We start from the raw sequence: 19,926 nt of genomic DNA on the forward strand, positions 1-19,926 counted from the left end.
GCTGCCGGAGGCATCCTGCACGGACACCCAATGTTACGTTTGAAGTTTTAGGTGGCAAGACAAGCAAGCAGCCCCAGTCTCTGTGCCTCTGTGCGAGCGGTGCCATGCGCAGATGAGGCTGAGCAACAGCTTTCCAGGCTAGCTCTTTCTGCCTGCGAGCTATGTGCAGACATTTGCATTTTTGCAGCAGGGCTGCATGAGGCGCCCGGCACGCACCAGCTAAGATACCTTTGAAGTTTGAGGGGCCAAGACAAGCAAGCAGCCCCAGTCTCTGTGCCTCTGTGTGAGCAGTGCCATGGGCATATGAGGCTGAGCAACAGCTTTCCAGGCTAGATATTTCTGGCTGCGAGCTATCTGCAGACGTTCGCATTTTCAGAGCAGGGCTGCCGGAGGCATCCTGCACTTACCCCCAAAGCTACGTTTGAAGTTTGAGGTGGCAAGACAAGCAAGCAGCCCCAGTCTCTGTGCCTCTGTGTGAGCAGTGCCATGAGCAGATGAGGCTGAGCAACAGCTTTCCAGGCTAGCTCTTTCTGGCTGCGAGCTATCTGCAGACGTTCGCATTTTCAGAGCAGGGCAGCCGGAGGTCCCCTGTACGTACCCCCAAATCCACGTGTGAAGTTTGAGGGGGCAAGACAAGCAAGCAACCACAGTCTCTGTGCCTCTGTGCGAGCAGTGCCATGGGCAGATGAGGCTGAGCAACAGCTTTCCAGGCTAGCACTTTCTGGCTGCGAGCTCTCTGCACACGTTCGCATTTTCAGAACTGGGCTGCCGGAGGCCCCCTGTACTGACCCAAAAACTACGTTTGAAGTTTGAGGAGGCAAGACAAGTAAGCAGCCCCAGTCTCTGTGCCTCTGTGCGAGAAGTGCCATGGACACATGAGGCTGAGCAACAGCTTTCCAGGCTAGCTCTTTCTGCCTGCGAGCTATCTGCAGACATTTGCATTTTAGCAGCAGGGCTCCTGGAGGCACCCGGCACGTACCAGCTAAGATACGTTTGAAGTTTGAGGGGGCAAGACAAGCAAGCAGCCCCATTCTCTGTGCCTCTGTGCGAGCGGTGCCATGGGCAGATGAGGCTGAGCAACAGCTTTCCAGGCTAGCTCTTTCTGGCTGCGAGCTATCTGCAGACGTTCGCATTTTCAGAGCACGACAGCCGGAGGTACCCTGCACGGACCCCCAAATCTACATTTGAAGTTTGAGGTGGCAAGACAAGCAAGCATCCCCAGTCTCTGTGCCTCTGTGCGAGCAGTGGCATGGGCAGATGAGGCTGAGCAACAGCTTTCCAGGCTAGCTCTTTCTGGCTGCGAGCTTTCTGCAGACGTTCGCATTTTCAGAACTGGGCTGCCGGAGGCCCCAGGCACTGACCCAAAAACTACGTTTGAAGTTTGAGGGGGCAAGACAAGTAAGCAGCCCCAGTCTCTGTGCCTCTGTGCGAGCGGTGCCATGGGCAGATGAGGCTGAGCAACATCTTTCCAGGTTAGCACTGTCTGTCTGCGACCTATCTGCAGACGTTCGCATTTTCAGAGCACGACAGCCGGAGGTACCCTGCACGGACCCCCAAAGCTACGTTCGAAGTTTGAGGTGGCAAGACAAGCAAGCAGCCCCAGTCTCTGTGCCTCTGTGCGAGCAGTGCCATGGGCAGATGAGGCTGAGCAACAGCTTTCCAGGCTAGATATTTCTGCCTGCGAGCTATCTGCAGTCGTTCGCATTTTCGGATCAAGGCTGCCGGAGGCTCCTGGCACGGACCCCCAAATGTACGTTTGAAGTTTCAGGGGGCAAGACAAGCAAGCAGCCCCAGTATCTGTGCCTCTGTGCGAGCAGTGCCATGGGCAGATGAGGCTGAGCAACAGCTTTCCAGGCTAGCTCTTTCTGCCTGCGAGCTATCTGGAGACGTTCGCATTTTCAGAACAGGGCTGCCGGAGCATCCTGCACGGACACCCAAAGTTACGTTTGAAGTTTGAGGTGGCAAGACAAGCAAGCAGCCCCAGTCTCTGTGCCTCTGTGCGAGCGGTGCCATGCGCAGATGAGGCTGAGCAACAGCTTTCCAGGCTAGCTCTTTCTGCCTGCGAGCTATCTGCAGACATTTGCATTTTCGCAGCACGGCTGCTGGAGGCGCCTGGAACGCATCAGCTAAGATACGTTTGAAGTTTGAGAGGCAAGACAAGCAAGCAGCCCCATTCTCTGTGCCTCTGTGCGAGCGGTGCCATGGGCAGATGAGGCTGAGCAACATCTTTCCAGGCTAGCACTTTCTGTCTGCGAGCTATCTGCAGACGTTCGCATTTTCAGAGCAGGGCTGCTGAGGGTCCCCTGCACGGACCCCCAAATATATGTTTGAAGTTTGAGGTGGCAAGACAAGCAAGCAGCCCCAGTCTCTGTGCCTCTGTGCGAGCAGTGCCATGGGCAGATGAGGCTGAGCAACAGCTTTCCAGGCTAGCTCTTTCTGCCTGCGAGCTATCTGCAGACATTTGCATTTTAGCAGCAGGGCTCCTGGAGGCACCCGGCACGTACCAGCTAAGATACGTTTGAAGTTTGAGGGGGCAAGACAAGCAAGCAGCCCCATTCTCTGTGCCTCTGTGCGAGCGGTGCCATGGGCAGATGAGGCTGAGCAACAGCTTTCCAGGCTAGCTCTTTCTGCTGCGAGCTATCTGCAGACGTTCGCATTTTCAGAGCACGACAGCCGGAGGTACCCTGCACGGACCCCCAAATCTACATTTGAAGTTTGAGGTAGCAAGACAAGCAAGCAGCCCCAGTCTCTGTGCCTCTGTGCGAGCAGTGCCATGGGCAGATGAGTCTGAGCAACAGCTTTCCAGGCTAGCTCTTTCTGGCTGAGAGCTATCTGCAGACATTCGCATTTTCAGAACAGGGCTGCCGGAGGCATCCTACACTTAAACCCAAAGCTACGTTTGAAGTTTGAGAGGCAAGACAAGCAAGCAGCCCCAGTCTCTGTGCCTCTGTGCGAGCACTGCCATGGGCAGATGAGGCTGAGCAAGAGCTTTCCAGGCTAGCTCTTTCTGGCTGCGAGCTATCTGCAGACGTTCGCATTTTCAGAGCAGGGGAACCGGAGCCCCCCTGCACGTACCCCCAAATCTACGTGTGAAGTTTAATCTGGCAAGACAAGCAAGCAACCCCAGTCTCTGTGCCTCTGTGAGAGCAGTGGCATGGGCAGATGAGGCTGAGCAACAGCTTTCCAGGCTAGCTCTTTCTGGCTGCGAGCTTTCTGCAGACGTTCGTATTTTCAGAACTGGGCTGCCGGAGGCCCCAGGCACTGACCCAAAAACTACGTTTGAAGTTTGAGGGGGCAAGACAAGTAAGCAGCCCCAGTCTCTGTGCCTCTGTGCGAGCGGTGCCATGGTCAGATGAGGCTGAGCAACATCTTTCCAGGTTAGCACTGTCTGTCTGCGACCTATCTGCAGACGTTCGCATTTTCAGAGCACGACAGCCGGAGGTACCCTGCACGGACCCCCAAAGCTACGTTTGAAGTTTGAGGTGGCAAGACAAGCAAGCAGCCCCAGTCTCTGTGCCTCTGTGCGAGCAGTGCCATGGGCAGATGAGGCTGAGCAACAGCTTTCCAGGCTAGATATTTCTGCCTGCGAGCTATCTGCAGTCGTTCGCATTTTCGGATCAAGGCTGCCGGAGGCTCCTGGCACGGACCCCCAAATGTACGTTTGAAGTTTCAGGGGGCAAGACAAGCAAGCAGCCCCAGTTTCTGTGCCTCTGTGCGAGCAGTGGCATGGGCAGATGAGGCTGAGCAACAGCTTTCAAGGCTAGCTCTTTCTGGCTGCGGGCTATCTGCAGACGTTCGCATTTTGAGAGCAGGGCTGCTGGAGGCCCCCTGCACGGACCCCCAAAGCTACGTTTGAAGTTGGAGGTGGCAAGACAAGCAAGCAGCCCCAGTCTCTGTGCCTCTGTGCGAGCAGTGGCATGGGCAGATGAGGCTGAGCAACAGCTTTCCAGGCTAGCTCTTTCTGGCTGCGAGCTATCTGCAGACGTTCGCATTTTCAGAGCAGGGCAGCCGGAGGTCCCCTGTACGTACCCCCAAATCCACGTGTGAAGTTTAATGTGGCAAGACAAGCAAGCAACCACAGTCTCTGTGCCTCTGTGCGAGCAGTGCCATGGGCAGATGAGGCTGAGCAACAGCTTTCCAGGCTAGCTCTTTCTGGCTGCGAGCTCTCTGCACACGTTCGCATTTTCAGAACTGGGCTGCCGGAGGCCCCCTGTACTGACCCAAAAAATACGTTTGAAGTTTGAGGAGGCAAGACAAGTAAGCAGCCCCAGTCTCTGTGCCTCTGTGCGAGCATTGCCATGGACACATGAGGCTAAGCAACAGCTTTCCAGGCTAGCTCTTTCTGCCTGCGAGCTATCTGCAGACATTTGCATTTTAGCAGCAGGGCTCCTGGAGGCACCCGGCACGTACCAGCTAAGATACGTTTGAAGTTTGAGGGGGCAAGACAAGCAAGCAGCCCCATTCTCTGTGCCTCTGTGCGAGCGGTGCCATGGGCAGATGAGGCTGAGCAACAGCTTTCCAGGCTAGCTCTTTCTGCCTGCGAGCTATCTGCAGACGTTCGCATTTTCAGAGCACGACAGCCGGAGGTACCCTGCACGGACCCCCAAATCTACATTTGAAGTTTGAGGTAGCAAGACAAGCAAGCAGCCCCATTCTCTGTGCCTCTGTGCGAGCGGTGCCATGGGCAGATGAGGCTGAGCAACAGCTTTCCAGGCTAGCTCTTTCTGCCTGCGAGCTATCTGCAGACGTTCGCATTTTCAGAGCACGACAGCCGGAGGTACCCTGCACGGACCCCCAAATCTACATTTGAAGTTTGAGGTAGCAAGACAAGCAAGCAGCCCCAGTCTCTGTGCCTCTGTGCGAGCAGTGCCATGGGCAGATGAGTCTGAGCAACAGCTTTCCAGGCTAGCTCTTTCTGGCTGAGAGCTATCTGCAGACATTCGCATTTTCAGAACAGGGCTGCCGGAGGCATCCTACACTTAACCCCAAAGCTACGTTTGAAGTTTGAGAGGCAAGACAAGCAAGCAGCCCAAGTCTCTGTGCCTCTGTGCGAGCACTGCCATGCGCAGATGAGGCTGAGCAAGAGCTTTCCAGGCTAGCTCTTTCTGCCTGCGAGCTATCTGCAGACGTTCGCATTTTCAGAGCAGGGGAACCGGAGCCCCCCTGCACGTACCTCCAAATCTACGTGTGAAGTTTAATCTGGCAAGACAAGCAAGCAACCCCAGTCTCTGTGCCTCTGTGAGAGCAGTGGCATGGGCAGATGAGGCTGAGCAACAGCTTTCCAGGCTAGCTCTTTCTGGCTGCGAGCTTTCTGCAGACGTTCGTATTTTCAGAACTGGGCTGCCGGAGGCCCCAGGCACTGACCCAAAAACTACGTTTGAAGTTTGAGGGGGCAAGACAAGTAAGCAGCCCCAGTCTCTGTGCCTCTGTGCGAGCGGTGCCATGGTCAGATGAGGCTGAGCAACATCTTTCCAGGTTAGCACTGTCTGTCTGCGACCTATCTGCAGACGTTCGCATTTTCAGAGCACGACAGCCGGAGGTACCCTGCACGGACCCCCAAATCTACATTTGAAGTTTGAGGTGGCAAGACAAGCAAGTAGCCCCAGTCTCTGTGCCTCTGTGCGAGCAGTGCCATGGGCAGATGAGGCTGAGCAACAGCTTTCCAAGCTAGCTCTTTCTGGCTGCGAGCTTTCTGCAGACGTTCGCATTTTCAGAACAGGGCTGCCGGAGGCTCACTGCACTTACCCAAAAAGCTACGTTTGAAGTTTGAGGGGGTAAGACAAGCAAGCAGCCCCATTCTCTGTGCCTCTGTGCGAGCGGTGCCATGGGCAGATGAGGCTGAGCAACAGCTTTCCAGGCTAGCTCTTTCTGGCTGCGAGCTATCTGCAGACGTTCGCATTTTCAGAACAGGGCTGCCGGAGGCATCCTGCACGGACACCCAAAGTTACGTTTGAAGTTTGAGGTGGCAAGACAAGCAAGCAGCCCCAGTCTCTGTGCCTCTGTGCGAGCAGTGCCATGGGCAGATGAGGCTGAGCAACAGCTTTCCAGGCTAGCTCTTTCTGCCTGCGAGCTATGTGCAGACATTTGCATTTTTGCAGCAGGGCTGCTGGAGGCGCCAGGCACGCACCAGCTAAGATACCTTTGAAGTTTGAGGGGCCAAGACAAGGAAGCAGCCTCAGTCTCTGTGCCTCTGTGTGAGCAGTGCCATGGGCATATGAGGCTGAGCAACAGCTTTCCAGGCTAGCTCTTTCTGCCTGCGAGCTATCTGCAGACGTTCGCATTTTCAGAGCAGGGCTGCCGGAGGCATACTGCACTTACCCCCAAAGCTACGTTTGAAGTTTGAGAGGCAAGACAAGCAAGCAGCCCCAGTCTCTTTGCCTCTGTGTGAGCAGTGCCATGAGCAGATGAGGCTGAGCAACAGCTTTCCAGGCTAGCTCTTTCTGGCTGCGAGCTATCTGCAGACGTTCGCATTTTCAGAGCAGGGCAGCCGGAGGTCCCCTGTACGTACCCCCAAATCCACGTGTGAAGTTTAATGTGGCAAGAGAAGCAAGCAACCACAGTCTCTGTGCCTCTGTGCGAGCAGTGCCATGTGCAGATGAGGCTGAGCAACAGCTTTGCAGGCTAGCTCTTTCTGGCTGCGAGCTCTCTGCAGACGTTCGCATTTTCAGAACTGGGCTGCCGGAGGCCCCCTGTACTGACCCAAAAACTACGTTTGAAGTTTGAGGAGGCAAGACAAGTAAGCAGCCCCAGTCTCTGTGCCTCTGTGCGAGCAGTGCCATGGACACATGAGGCGGAGCAACAGCTTTCCAGGCTAGCTCTTTCTGCCTGCGAGCTATCTGCAGACATTTGCATTTTAGCAGCAGGACTCCTGGAGGCACCCGGCACGTACTAGCTAAGATACGTCTGAAGTTTGAGGGGGCAAGACAAGCAAGCAGCCCTAATATCTGTGCCTCTGTGCGAGCAGTGCCATGGGCAGATGAGGCTGAGCAACAGCTTCCCAGGCTAGCTCTTTTTGCCTGCGAGCTATCTGCAGACGTTCGCATTTTCAGAGCAGGGCAACCGGAGCCCCCCTGCACGTACCCCCAAATCTACTTGTGAAGTTTAATGTGGCAAGACAAGCAAGCAACCCCAGTCTCTGTGCCTCTGTGAGAGCAGTGGCATGGGCAGATGAGGCTGAGCAACAGCTTTCCAGGCTAGCTCTTTCTGGCTGCGAGCTCTCTGCAGACGTTCGCATTTTCAGAGCAGGGCTGCCGGAGGCATCCTGCACTTACCCCCAAAGCTACGTTTGAAGTTTGAGAGGCAAGACAAGCAAGCAGCCCCAGTCTCTGTGCCTCTGTGCGAGCAGTGCCATGGACACATGAGGCTGAGCAACAGCTTTCCAGGCTAGCTCTTTCTGGCTGCCAGCTATCTACAGACGTTCGCATATTCAGAGCATGGGTGCCGCAGGCGCCCGGCACGGATCACCTAAGCTGCGTTTGAAGTTTGAGATTGCAAGACAAGCAAGCAGCCACATTCTCTATGAATCTGTGTGGGCGGTGCCATGGGCAGATGAGGCTGAGCAACAGCTTTCCAGGCTAGCTCTTTCTGCCTGCGAGCTATCTGTAGACGTTCGCATTTTCAGAGCAGGGCTGCTGAGGGTCCCCTGCACGGACCCCCAAATATACTTTTTAAGTTTGAGGTGGCAAGACAAGCAAGCAGCCCCAGTCTCTGTGCCTGTGTGCGAGCAGTGCCATGGTCAGATGAGGCTGAGCAACAGCTTTCCAGGCTAGCTCTTTCTGGCTGCCAGCTATCTGCAGACGTTCGCATATTCAGAGCATGGGTGCCGGAGGCGCCCAGCAAGGACAACCTAAGCTATGTTTGAAGTTTGAGGTGGCAAGACAAGCAAGCAGCCCCAGTCTCTGTGCCTCTGTGTGAGCAGTGGCATGGGCAGATGAGGCTGAGCAACAGCTTTCCAGGCTAGCTCTTTCTGGCTGCAAGCTATCTGCAGACGTTCGCATTTTGAGAGCATGGGTGCCGGACGACCCCGGCACGGATCACCTAAGCTACGTTTGAAGTTTGTGTTTGCAAGACAAGCAAGCAGCCCCAGTCTCTATGCCTCTGTGTGAGCGGTGCCATGGGCAGATGAGGCTGAGCAACAGGTTTCCAGGCTAGCACTTTCTGTCTGCGAGCTATCTGCAGACGTTCGCATTTTCAGAGAAGGGCTGCTGAGGGTCCCCTGCACGGACCCCCAAATATAAGTTTTAAGTTTGAGGTGGCAAGACAAGCAAGCAGCCCCAGTCTCTGTGCCTCTGTGCGAGCAGTGGAATGGGCAGATGAGGCTGAGCAACAGCTTCCCAGGCTAGCTCTTTCTGGCTGCGAGCTATCTGCAGACGTTCGCATTTTAGGAGAACAGAGTTGCCGGAGGCATCCTGCACGGACCCCCAAAGATAAGTTTGAAGTTTGAGGGGCAAGACAAGAAAGCAGCCCCAGTCTCTGTGCCTCTGTGTGAGCAGTGCCATGAGCAGATGAGGCTGAGCAACAGCTTTCCAGGCTAGCTCTTTCTGGCTGCGAGCTATCTGCAGACGTTCGCATTTTCAGAGCAGGGCAGACGGAGCCCCCCTGCACGGACCACCAAATCTACGTTTGAAGTTTGAGGGGGCAAGACAAGCAAGCAGCCCCAGTCTCTGTGCCTCTGTGCGAGCAGTGCCATGGGCAGATGAGGCTGAGCAACAGCTTTCCAGGCTAGCTCTTTCTGACTGCGAGCTATCTGCAGACGTTTGCATTTTCAGAGCACGACAGCCGGAGGTACCCTGCACGGACCCCCAAAGATACGTTTGAAGTTTGAGGGGGCAAGACAAGCAAGCAGCCCCAGTCTCTGTGCCTCTGTGCGAGCAGTGCCATGGGCAGATGAGGCTGAGCAACAGCTTTCCAGGCTAGCTCTTTTCTGGCTAAGAGCTATCTGCAGAAGTTCGCATTTTGAGAGCAGGGCTGCCGGAGGCCACCTGCACGGACCCCCAAATCTACGTTTGCAGTTTGAGAGTGCAAGACAAGCAAGCAGCCCCAGTCTCTGTGCCTCTCTGCGAGCAGTGCCATGGACAGATGAGGCTGAGCAACAGCTTTCCAGGCTAGCTCTTTCTGGTTGGGAGCTATCTGCAGACATTCGCATATTCAGAGCAGGGCTGCAGGAGGTCCCCTGCACGTACCCCCAAAGCTATGTTTGAAGTTTGAGGGGCAAGACAAGCAAGCAGCCCCAGTCTCTGTGCCTCTGTGCGAGCAGTGCCATGGGCAGATGAGGCTGAGCAACAGCTTTCCAGGCTAGCTCTTTCAGGCTGCACGCTTTCTGCAGACGTTCGCATTTTCAGAACAGGGCTGCCGGAGGCCCCCTGCACTGACCCAAAAAGCTACTTTTGAAGTTTGAGGGGGCAAGACAAGCAAGCAGCCCCAGTCTCTGTGCCTCTGTGCGAGCAGTGCCATGCACAGATGAGGCTGAGCAACAGCTTTCCAGGCTAGCTCTTTCTGGCTGCGAGCTATCTGCAGACATTTGCATTTTCGCTGCAGGGCTGCCGGAGGCATCCTGCACGGACCCCAAAATCTACGTTTGCAGTTTGAGAGTGCAAGACAAGCAAGCATCCCCAGTCTCTGTGCCTCTGTGCGAGCAGTGCCATGGGCAGATGAGGCTGAGCAACAGCTTTCCAGGCTAGCTCTTTCTGGCTGCGAGCTATCTGCAGACATTCGCATTTTCAGAGTATGGGTGCCGGAGGCGCCCGGCACGGACCACCTAAGCTACGTTTGAAGTTTGAGTTTGAAAGACAAGCCAGCAGTCCCATTCTCTATGCCTCTGTGCGATCAGTGCCATGGGCAGATTAGGCTGACAATATCTTTCCACGCTAGCAATTTCTGTCTGCGAGATATCTGCAGACGTTCGCATTTTCAGAGCAGGGCTGCCGAGGTCCACTGCACGGACCCCCAAAGCTATGTTTGAAGTTTGAGGGGCAAGAAAAGCAAGCAGCTCCAGTCTCTGTGCCTCTGTGTCAGCAGTGCCATGAGCAGATGAGGCTGAGCAACAGCTTTCCAGGCTAGCTCTTTCTGGCTGCGAGCTATCTGCAGACGTTCGCATTTTCAGAGTAGGGCAGCCGGAGCAGTCCAGCACGGTCCCCCAAAGCTACGTTTGAAGTTTGAGGTGGCAAGACAAGCAAGCAGCCCCAGTCTCTGTGCCTCTGTGCTAGCAGTGCCATGGGCAGATGATGCTGAGCAACAGCTTTCCAGGCTAGCTCTTTCTGGCTGCGATCTTTCTGCAGACGTTTGCATTTTCGGAGCAGGGCTGCCGGTGGCGCGAGACACGTGCCACCTAAGCTATGTTTGAAGTTTGAGGTGGCAAGACAAGCAAGCAGCCCCAGTCTCTGTGTCTCTGTGCGAGCAGTGCCATGGGCAGATGAGGCTGAGCAACATCTTTTCAGGTTAGATATTTCTGCCTGCGAGCTATCTGCAGTCGTTTGCATTTTCGGATCAAGGCTGCCGGAAGCTCCTGGCACGGACCCCCAAATGTACGTTTGAAGTTTGAGGGGGCAAGACAAGCAAGCAGCCCCAGTCTCTGTTCCTCTGTGTGACCAGTGCCATGAGCAGATGAGGCTGAGCAACAGCTTTCCAGGCTAGCTCTTTCTGGCTGCGAGCTATCTGCAGACGTTCGCATTTTCAGAGCAGGGCAGCCGGAGCAGCCCAGCACGGTCCCCCAAAGCTACGTTTGAAGTTTGAGGTGGCAAGACAAGCAAGCAGCCCCACTCTCTGTGCCTCTGTGCTAGCAGTGCCATGGGCAGATGATGCTGAGCAACAGCTTTCCAGGCTAGCTCTTTCTGGCTGCGATCTTTCTGCAGACGTTTGCATTTTCGGAGCAGGGCTGCCGGTGGCGCGAGACACGTGCCACCTAAGCTATGTTTGAAGTTTGAGGGGGCAAGACAAGCAAGCAGCCCCAGTCCCTGTGTCTCTGTGCGAGCAGTGCCATGGGCAGATGAGGCTGAGCAACATCTTTTCAGGTTAGATATTTCTGCCTGCGAGCTATCTGCAGTCGTTTGCATTTTCGGATCAAGGCTGCCGGAAGCTCCTGGCACGGACCCCCAAATGTACGTTTGAAGTTTCAGGGGGCAAGACAAGCAAGCAGCCCCAGTCTCTGTTCCTCTGTGCGAGCAGTGCCATGGGCAGATGAGGCTGAGCAACAGCTTTCCAGGCTAGCTCTTTCTGGCTGCTAGCTATCTGCAGACGTTCGCATTTTCGGAGCAGGGCTGCCGGGGGCCCCCGGCACGGACCACCTAAGTTACGATTGAAGTTTGAGGGGAAAGAAAAGCAAGCAGCCCCAGTCTCTGTGCCTCTGTGTGAGCAGTGCCATGGGCAGATGAGGCTGAGAAACAGCATTCCAGGCTAGCTCTTTCTGGCTGCGAGCTATCTGGAGATGTTCGCATTTTCGGAGCACGGCTGCCAGAGGCGCCAAGTACGGACCCCAAAATCTACGTGTGAAGATTAAGGTGGGAAGAAAAGCAAGCAACCCCAGTCTCTGTGCCTCTGTGCGAGCAGTGGCATGGGCAGATGAGGCTGAGCAACAGCTTTCCAGGCTAGCTTTTCTGGCTAAGAACTATCTGCAGAAGTTCGCATTTTGAGAGCAGGGCTGCCGGAGGCCCCCTGCACGGACCCCCAAAGCTACGTTTGAAGGTGGAGGTGGCAAGACAAGCAAGCAGCCCCAGTCTCTGTGTCTCTGTGCGAGCAGTGCCATGGGCAGATGAGGCTGAGCAACATCTTTCCAGGCTACCACTTTCTGTCTGCGAGCTATCTGCAGACGTTCGCATTTTCAGAGCAGGGCTGCTGAAGGTCCCGTGCACGGACCCCCAAATATACGTTTGAAGTTTGAGGGGGCAAGACAAGCAAGCAGCCCCAGTCTCTGTGCCTGTGTGCGAGCAGTGCCATGGTCAGATGAGGCTGAGCAACAGCTTTCCAGGCTAGCTCTTTCAGGCTGCGAGCTTTCTGCAGACGTTCGCATTTTCAGAACAGGGCTGCCGGAGGCCCCCTGCACTGACCCAAAAAGCTACTTTTGAAGTTTGAGGGGGCAAGACAAGCAAGCAGCCCCAGTCTCTGTGCCTCTGTGCGAGCAGTGCCATGGACAGATGAGGCTGAGCAACAGCTTTCCAGGCTAGCTCTTTCTGGATGGAAGCTATCTGCAGACTTTCGCATATTCAGAGCAGGGCTGCAGGAGGTCCCCTGCACGTACCCCCAAAGCTATGTTTGAAGTTTGAGGGGCAAGACAAGCAAGCAACCCCAGTCTCTGTGCCTCTGTGTGAGCAGTGCCATGGGCAGATGAGGCTGAGCAACAGCTTTCCAGGCTAGCTCTTTCAGGCTGCGAGCTTTCTGCAGACGTTCGCATTTTCAGAACAGGGCTGCCGGAGGCCCCCTGCACTGACCCAAAAAGCTACTTTTGAAGTTTGAGGTGTCAAGACAAGCAAGCAGCCCCAGTCTCTGTGCCTCTGTGCGAGCAGTGCCATGCACAGATGAGGCTGAGCAACAGCTTTCCAGGCTAGCTCTTTCTGGCTGCGAGCTATCTGCAGACATTTGCATTTTCGCTGCAGGGCTGCCGGAGGCATCCTGCACGGACCCCAAAATCTACGTTTGCAGTTTGAGAGTGCAAGACAAGCAAGCATCCCCAGTCTCTGTGCCTCTGTGCGAGCAGTGGCATGGGCAGATGAGGCTGAGCAACAGCTTTCCAGGCTAGCACTTTCTGGCTGTGAGCTATCTGCAGACATTCGCATTTTCAGAGTATGGGTGCCGGAGGCGCCCGTCACGGACCACCTAAGCTACGTTTGAAGTTTGAGGTTGAAAGACAAGCCAGCAGCCCCAGTCTCTGTGCCTCTGTGCGAGCAGTGCCATGGGCAGATTAGGCTGACAATATCTTTCCACGCTAGCAATTTCTGTCTGCGAGATATCTGCAGACGTTCGCATTTTCAGAGCAGGGCTGCCGAGGTCCCCTGCACGGACCCCCAAAGCTATGTTTGAAGTTTGAGGGGCAAGAAAAGCAAGCAGCTCCAGTCTCTGTGCCTCTGTGTGAGCAGTGCCATGAGCAGATGAGGCTGAGCAACAGCTTTCCAGGCTAGCTCTTTCTGCCTGCGAGCTATCTGCAGACGTTCGCATTTTCAGAGCAGGGCAGCCGGAGCAGCCCAGCACGGTCCCCCAAAGCTACGTTTGAAGTTTGAGGTGGCAAGACAAGCAAGCAGCCCCAGTCTCTGTGCCTCTGTGCTAGCAGTGCCATGGGCAGATGATGCTGAGCAACAGCTTTCCAGGCTAGCTCTTTCTGGCTGCGATCTTTCTGCAGACGTTTGCATTTTCGGAGCAGGGCTGCCGGTGGCGCGAGACACGTGCCACCTAAGCTATGTTTGAAGTTTGAGGGGGCAAGACAAGCAAGCAGCCCCAGTCTCTGTGTCTCTGTGCGAGCAGTGCCATGGGCAGATGAGGCTGAGCAACATCTTTTCAGGCTAGATATTTCTGCCTGCGAGCTATCTGCAGTCGTTTGCATTTTCGGATCAAGGCTGCCGGAAGCTCCTGGCACGGACCCCCAAATGTACGTTTGAAGTTTCAGGGGGCAAGACAAGCAAGCAGCCCCAGTCTCTGTGCCTCTGTGCGAGCAGTGCCATGGGCAGATGAGGCTGAGCAACAGCTTTCCAGGCTACCTCTTTCTGGCTGCTAGCTATCTGCAGACGTTCGCATTTTCGGAGCAGGGCTGCCGGGGGCCCCCGGCACGGACCACCTAAGTTACGATTGAAGTTTGAGGGGATTGAAAAGCAAGCAGCCCCAGTCTCTGTGCCTCTGTGTGAGCAGTGCCATGGGCAGATGAGGCTGAGAAACAGCATTCCAGGCTAGCTCTTTCTGGCTGCGAGCTATCTGGAGATGTTCGCATTTTCGGAGCACGGCTGCCAGAGGCGCCAAGTACGGACCCCAAAATCTACGTGTGAAGACTAAGGTGGGAAGACAAGCAAGCAACCCCAGTCTCTGTGCCTCTGTGCGAGCAGTGGCATGGGCAGATGAGGCTGAGCAACAGCTTTCCAGGCTAGCTTTTCTGGCTAAGAACTATCTGCAGAAGTTCGCATTTTGAGAGCAGGGCTGAAGGAGGCCCCCTGCACGGACCCCCAAAGCTACGTTTGAAGGTGGAGGTGGCAAGACAAGCAAGCAGCCCCAGTCTCTGTGCCTCTGTGCGAGCAGTGGCATGGGCATATGAGGCTGAGCAAAAACTTCCCAGGCTAGCTCTTTCTGGCTGCGAGCTATGTGCAGACATTTGCATTTTCGCAGCAGGGCTGCTGGAGGCGCCCGGAACGCACCAGCTAAGATACGTTTGAAGTTTGAGGTGGCAAGACAAGCAAGCAGCCCCAGTCTCTGTGCCTCTGTGCGAGCAGTGCCATGGGCAGATGAGGCTGAGCAACAGCTTTCCAGGCTAGCTCTTTCTGGCTGCCAGCTATCTGCAGACGTTCGCATATTCAGAGCATGGGTGCCGGAGGCGCCTGGCACGGACCACCTAAGATATGTTTGAAGTTTGAGGTGGCAAGACAAGCAAGCAGCCCCAGTCTCTGTGCCTCTGTGCGAGCAGTGCCATGAGCAGATGAGGCTGAGCAACAGCTTTCCAGGCTAGCTCTTTCTGGCTGCCAGCTATCTGCAGACGTTCGCATTTTCAGAGCAGGGCAGCCGGAGCTCCCCTGCACTTACCCCCAAATCTACGTGTGAAGTTTAATGTGGCAAGACAAGCAAGCAGCCCCAGTCTCTGTGCCTCTGTGTGAGCAGTGCCATGGGCAGATGAGGCTGAGCAACAGCTTTCCAGGCTAGCTCTTTCTGACTGCGAGCTTTCTGCAGACGTTCGCATTTTCGGAGCAGGGCTGCCGGAGGCCCCCTGCACTGACCCAAAAAGCTACGTTTGAAGTTTGAGGGGGCAAGACAAGTAAGCATCCCCAGACTCTGTGCCTCTGTGTGAGCAGTGCCATGGACAGATGAGGCTGAGCAACAGCTTTCCAGGCTAGCTCTTTCTGTCTGCGAGCTATCTGCAGACATTTGCGTTTTCGCAGCAGGGCTGCTGGAGTCTCCCGGCACGCACCAGCTAAGATACGTTTGAAGTTTGAGGTGGTAAGACAAGCAAGCAGCCCCATTCTCTGTGCCTCTGTGCGAGCGGTGCCATGGGCAGATGAGGCTGAGCAACATCTTTCCAGGCTAGCACTTTCTGTCTGCGAGCTATCTGCAGAAGTTCGCATTTTCAGGGCACGACAGCCGGAGGTACCCTGCACGGACCCCCAAAGCTATGTTTGAAGTTTAATGTGGCAAGACAAGCAAGCAGCCCCAGTCTCTGTGCCTCTGTGTGAGCAGTGCCATGGGCAGATGAGGCTGAGCAACAGCTTTCCAGGCTAGCTCTTTCTGCCTGCGAGCTTTCTGCAGACGTTTGCATTTTCGGAGCAGGACTGCCGGAGGCGCGCGACACGTGCCACCTAAGCTATGTTTGAAGTTTGAGGTGGCAAGACAAGCAAGCAGCCCCAGTCTCTGTGCCTCTGTGCGAGCAGTGGCATGGGCAGATGAGGCTGAGCAACAGCTTTCCAGGCTAGATATTTCTGCCTGCGAGCTATCTGCAGTCGTTCGCATTTTCAGATCAAGGCTGCCGGAGGCTCCTGGCACGGACCCCCAAATGTACGTTTGAAGTTTCAGTGAGCAAGACAAGCAAGCAGCCCCAGTCTCTGTGCCTCTGTGCGAGCAGTGCCATGGGCATATGAGGCTGAGAAACAGCAGTCCAGGCTAGCTTTTTCTGCCTGCGAGCTATCTGGAGACGTTCGCATTTTCGGAGCACGGCTGCTTGAGGCGCTCAGTACGGACCCCCAAATCTACGTGTGAAGTTTAAGGTGGCAAGACAAGCAAGCAGCCCCAGTCTCTGTTTCTCTGTGCAAGCAGTGCCATGGGCAGATGAGGCTGAGCAACAGCTTTCCAGGCTAGCTCTTTCTGGCTGCCAGCTATCTGCAGACGTTCGCATATTGAGAGCATGGGTGCCGGAGGCGCCCGGCACGGACCACCTAAGCTATGTTTGAAGTTTGAGGTGGCAAGACAAGCAAGCAGCCCCAGTCTCTGTGCCTCTGTGCGAGCAGTGCCATGGGCAGATGATGCTGAGCAACAGCTTTCCAGGCTAGCTCTTTCTGGCTGCGATCTTTCTGCAGACGTTTGCATTTTCGGAGCAGGGCTGCCGGTGGCGCGAGACACGTGCCACCTAAGCTATGTTTGAAGTTTGAGGGGGCAAGACAAGCAAGCAGCCCCAGTCTCTGTGTCTCTGTGCGAGCAGTGCCATGGGCAGATGAGGCTGAGCAACATCTTTTCAGGCTATATATTTCTGCCTGCGAGCTATCTGCAGTCGTTTGCATTTTCGGATCAAGGCTGCCGGAAGCTCCTGGCACGGACCCCCAAATGTACGTTTGAAGTTTCAGGGGGCAAGACAAGCAAGCAGCCCCAGTCTCTGTGCCTCTGTGCGAGCAGTGCCATGGGCAGATGAGGCTGAGCAACAGCTTTCCAGGCTACCTCTTTCTGGCTGCTAGCTATCTGCAGACGTTCGCATTTTCGGAGCAGGGCTGCCGGGGGGCCCCGGCACGGACCACCTATGTTACGATTGAAGTTTGAGGGGATTGAAAAGCAAGCAGCCCCAGTCTCTGTGCCTCTGTGTGAGCAGTGCCATGGGCAGATGAGGCTGAGAAACAGCATTCCAGGCTAGCTCTTTCTGGCTGCGAGCTATCTGGAGATGTTCGCATTTTCGGAGCACGGCTGCCAGAGGCGCCAAGTACGGACCCCAAAATCTACGTGTGAAGACTAAGGTGGGAAGACAAGCAAGCAACCCCAGTCTCTGTGCCTCTGTGCGAGCAGTGGCATGGGCAGATGAGGCTGAGCAACAGCTTTCCAGGCTAGCTTTTCTGGCTAAGAACTATCTGCAGAAGTTCGCATTTTGAGAGCAGGGCTGCCGGAGGCCCCCTGCACGGACCCCCAAAGCTACGTTTGAAGGTGGAGGTGGCAAGACAAGCAAGCAGCCCCAGTCTCTGTGCCTCTGTGCGAGCAGTGGCATGGGCATATGAGGCTGAGCAAAAACTTCCCAGGCTAGCTCTTTCTGGCTGCGAGCTATGTGCAGACATTTGCATTTTCGCAGCAGGGCTGCTGGAGGCGCCCGGAACGCACCAGCTAAGATACGTTTGAAGTTTGAGGTGGCAAGACAAGCAAGCAGCCCCAGTCTCTGTGCCTCTGTGCGAGCAGTGCCATGGGCAGATGAGGCTGAGCAACAGCTTTCCAGGCTAGCTCTTTCTGGCTGCCAGCTATCTGCAGACGTTCGCATATTCAGAGCATGGGTGCCGGAGGCGCCTGGCACGGACCACCTAAGATATGTTTGAAGTTTGAGGTGGCAAGACAAGCAAGCAGCCCCAGTCTCTGTGCCTCTGTGTGAGCAGTGCCATGAGCAGATGAGGCTGAGTAACAGCTTTCCAGGCTAGCTCTTTCTGGCTGCAAGCTATGTGCAGACGTTCGCATTTTGAGAGCATGGGTGCCGGAGGACACCGGCACGGATCACCTAAGCTACGTTTGAAGTTTGAGGTTGCAAGAAAAGCAAGCAGCCACATTCTCTATGCCTCTGTGCGAGCGGTGCCATGGGCAGATGAGGCTGAGCAACAGCTTTCCAGGCTAGCACTTTCTGACTGCGAGCTATCTGCAGACGTTCGCATTTTTAGAGAAGGGCTGAAGGAGGCATCATGCACGGACCCCCAAAGCTACGTTTGAAGTTTGAGGGGCAAGACAAGCAAGCAGCCCCAGTCTCTGTGCCTCTGTGCGAGCAGTGCCATGAGCAGATGAGGCTGAGCAACAGCTTTCCAGGCTAGCTCTTTCTGGCTGCCAGCTATCTGCAGACGTTCGCATTTTCAGAGCAGGGCAGCCGGAGCTCCCCTGCACGTACCCCCAAATCTACGTGTGAAGTTTAATGTGGCAAGACAAGCAAGCAGCCCCAGTCTCTGTGCCTCTGTGTGAGCAGTGCCATGGGCAGATGAGGCTGAGCAACAGCTTTCCAGGCTAGCTCTTTCTGACTGCGAGCTTTCTGCAGACGTTCGCATTTTCGGAGCAGGGCTGCCGGAGGCCCCCTGCACTGACCCAAAAAGCTACGTTTGAAGTTTGAGGGGGCAAGACAAGTAAGCATCCCCAGACTCTGTGCCTCTGTGTGAGCAGTGCCATGGACAGATGAGGCTGAGCAACAGCTTTCCAGGCTAGCTCTTTCTGTCTGCGAGCTATCTGCAGACATTTGCGTTTTCGCAGCAGGGCTGCTGGAGTCTCCCGGCACGCACCAGCTAAGATACGTTTGAAGTTTGAGGTGGTAAGACAAGCAAGCAGCCCCATTCTCTGTGCCTCTGTGCGAGCGGTGCCATGGGCAGATGAGGCTGAGCAACATCTTTCCAGGCTAGCACTTTCTGTCTGCGAGCTATCTGCAGAAGTTCGCATTTTCAGGGCACGACAGCCGGAGGTACCCTGCACGGACCCCCAAAGCTATGTTTGAAGTTTAATGTGGCAAGACAAGCAAGCAGCCCCAGTCTCTGTGCCTCTGTGTGAGCAGTGCCATGGGCAGATGAGGCTGAGCAACAGCTTTCCAGGCTAGCTCTTTCTGGCTGCGAGCTTTCTGCAGACGTTTGCATTTTCGGAGCAGGACTGCCGGAGGCGCGCGACACGTGCCACCTAAGCTATGTTTGAAGTTTGAGGTGGCAAGACAAGCAAGCAGCCCCAGTCTCTGTGCCTCTGTGCGAGCAGTGCCATGGGCATATGAGGCTGAGAAACAGCAGTCCAGGCTAGCTTTTTCTGCCTGCGAGCTATCTGGAGACGTTCGCATTTTCGGAGCACGGCTGCTTGAGGCGCTCAGTACGGACCCCCAAATCTACGTGTGAAGTTTAAGGTGGCAAGACAAGGAATCAGCCCCAGTCTCTGTTTCTCTGTGCAAGCAGTGGCATGGGCAGATGAGGCTGAGCAACAGCTTTCCAGGCTAGCTCTTTCTGGCTGCGAGCTATCTGCAGACGTTCGCATATTGAGAGCATGGGTGCCGGAGGCGCCCGGCACGGACCACCTAAGCTATGTTTGAAGTTTGAGGTGGCAAGACAAGCAAGCAGCCCCAGTCTCTGTGCCTCTGTGCGAGCAGTGCCATGGGCAGATGATGCTGAGCAACAGCTTTCCAGGCTAGCTCTTTCTGGCTGCGATATTTCTGCAGACGTTTGCATTTTCGGAGCAGGGCTGCCGGTGGCGCGAGACACGTGCCACCTAAGCTATGTTTGAAGTTTGAGGGGGCAAGACAAGCAAGCAGCCCCAGTCTCTGTGTCTCTGTGCGAGCAGTGCCATGGGCAGATGAGGCTGAGCAACATGTTTTCAGGCTATATATTTCTGCCTGCGAGCTATCTGCAGTCGTTTGCATTTTCGGATCAAGGCTGCCGGAAGCTCCTGGCACGGACCCCCAAATGTACGTTTGAAGTTTCAGGGGGCAAGACAAGCAAGCAGCCCCAGTCTCTGTGCCTCTGTGCGAGCAGTGCCATGGGCAGATGAGGCTGAGCAACAGCTTTCCAGGCTAGCTCTTTCTGGCTGCTAGCTATCTGCAGACGTTCGCATTTTCGGAGCAGGGCTGCCGGGGGGCCCCGGCACGGACCACCTATGTTACGATTGAAGTTTGAGGGGATTGAAAAGCAAGCAGCCCCAGTCTCTGTGCCTCTGTGTGAGCAGTGCCATGGGCAGATGAGGCTGAGAAACAGCATTCCAGGCTAGCTCTTTCTGGCTGCGAGCTATCTGGAGATGTTCGCATTTTCGGAGCACGGCTGCCAGAGGCGCCAAGTACGGACCCCAAAATCTACGTGTGAAGACTAAGGTGGGAAGACAAGCAAGCAACCCCAGTCTCTGTGCCTC

The sequence above is a fragment of the Opisthocomus hoazin genome, chromosome 16 (assembly GCF_030867145.1).
Source record: "Opisthocomus hoazin isolate bOpiHoa1 chromosome 16, bOpiHoa1.hap1, whole genome shotgun sequence".
Taxonomy (NCBI): Eukaryota; Metazoa; Chordata; class Aves; order Opisthocomiformes; family Opisthocomidae; genus Opisthocomus; species Opisthocomus hoazin.